This window comes from Miscanthus floridulus, chromosome 7 (genome assembly GCF_019320115.1).
Source record: "Miscanthus floridulus cultivar M001 chromosome 7, ASM1932011v1, whole genome shotgun sequence".
Lineage (NCBI taxonomy): Eukaryota > Viridiplantae > Streptophyta > Magnoliopsida > Poales > Poaceae > Miscanthus > Miscanthus floridulus.
In genome coordinates, this window is record NC_089586.1 from 15,093,563 (window position 1) to 15,095,609 (window position 2,047).

Genomic DNA, 2,047 nt, shown 5'->3' on the forward strand with positions numbered 1-2,047 from the left:
TCCAGTCCAAGATGGGAGTTTGTTACTCCGTGTAATCTATCTTGTTGTAATCTACTTTGTTGTACAAGCCGTCTAGGGCTTCCTGATCTATATTAACATGCAGCCGAGTACCTAGAGAGGTATCTCGTTCCACACATTTCCACATGGTATTCAGAGCCCTCTTCCTAAAGGAACTCGAACATGGCGTCCCAATCTTCATCCGCTGCGTCTGTTGCTCCATTGCTCGGTTGTCCCATGAGCGAGAAGATCATGTGTTCCAATCACATGATGTGGCGTGCCCAAGTGCTATCAGCACTGAGGAGTGCCCAACTCGTCGGGCACATTAGCTCGGCAACGGAGGCTACATCAGCGTTCCTCGCCGCCACGGGCGATGAGAAAGGGAAGGACACCAAGCCTACTCCAAACCCAGAGTACATATGAGAACTGGTTCGCGAAGGACCAGACCGTCCTCAACTACCTCCTCTCCAACCTCTCGCGTGAGATCAGGTCTCCACTGCTGAGACTGTTGCGGCTGCTTGGGTGGCCATAGAGGGGATGTTCGCTGCCCACCCGTGTGCATGTGGTCAGCACTTACATGGTGCTGGCGACGGCGTCCAAAGGAGCGCCCACCATCAATGAATATTTCTCAAAGATGAAAGGGTTAGCAGATGAGATGGCATCTGCTGGCCATCGACTTGAAGACGAGGAGCTTGTCTCCTATATTCTCACCAGGCTTGACATGGAGTTCAACCCGGTGGTGTCTGCTGTGGCTGCGCGAGTTGAGCCCATTTCAGTGGATGAATTGTATACACAACTCGTTAGCTTCGAACAGCGGATGGAGCTCCACGCCGGGGGATCTCACTCCTTGGCAAATGTGGCATCCAAGGGAGGTCGCAAGAATGGCGGCTTCTCTCGTGGCCGTGGAGGAGGTCATGGATCTGGCGGACGTGACCAGAGGGGCAGTTGTGGTGGCAGCCGTGCTCAGGGTAGCTCCTCCTCTGACGTGACCTACCAACTGTGCGGGAAGGAGGGGCATATGGTGCCGCATTGCTACAAGAGGTTTGATGCCTCTGTCGGTGTTTGAGGACCGACAACTTGTCATGGGGTTACCCGGGACGATGGTTGGTGGGCTTTGATATATGCTGAACTCAGCGATAAACGCAAGAGACAGACGATTTATACTGGTTCAGGACGCAATGAGCGTAATACCTTAGTCCAGTGTGGCGTGTGGCCTTTTTGTGTTGGATTGGTTTGTATGATTGTGTTGGTACATCTGTTGTCTCATGGCTGCCGATCTAGGGAGCCTTGCCCTCCTTTATATAGTCCAGGGGGGCGGATTCCTTATCGGTTACAATAGAGGAGTCCTAGTAGGATTACAGGATAGCAATGTTACTAGGATTACATGCGGAGAATCCTAGTCAGACTAGATCTTCTCCCTTCCTTACGGGGTACCCAAGGACTATGTCCCACAGCCTCCTTCACTAGCCCCCCATAGAAGAGCGCGTCCTCAGCCACAACATCCTACATGATTGATAGCAACTGGTACATGGATACTGGCGCCACAGATCATGTCGCCGGTGAATTGGAGAAGCTGACCGTCCATGACAAGTATCACGGTGATGAGCAGGTCCACATTGCAAGTGGGACAAGTATGAGAATTAATCATGTTGGTCATAGCACCTTGCATTCCCTAGTCAGTAAACTTCATCTCAACAATATACTTCATGTCCCTAATGCCAACAAAAGCCTTGTTTCCGTCAATCGCCTTGCACGTGATAATAATATTTTTCTTGAATTTCATCCGGATCGTCTTTTCATCAAGGAATAGGTAACAAGGAGGACTCTCCACAGAGGCTGATGTGAGGGCGGCCTCTATCCTTTGAAGCCACATCCGAATAAACAAGTGCATGGCGTCTTCAGGCCCACCACTTCCTTGTGGCACCATAGACTAGGACATGCTTCCACTCCCATAGTCCAGCAAGTTCTTAGTCGCCACAAGCTTCCTTTATTAGAGATTCGAATAATTATGTGATATGTGATGCATGTCAGTAGGGCAAAAGTCACCAAT

At 50.6% G+C, this 2,047-nt stretch overlaps 1 non-coding gene across 1 annotated transcript; it reads left to right on the forward strand.

The window, feature by feature from the left end:
- The first annotated feature begins 670 nt into the window (after positions 1-670).
- Positions 671-809, forward strand: LOC136468278 (small nucleolar RNA Z247). The gene has a single exon (XR_010761794.1). It is a non-coding gene; the product is annotated as a small nucleolar RNA Z247 (small nucleolar RNA).
- The last annotated feature ends 1,238 nt before the right edge of the window (positions 810-2,047 follow it).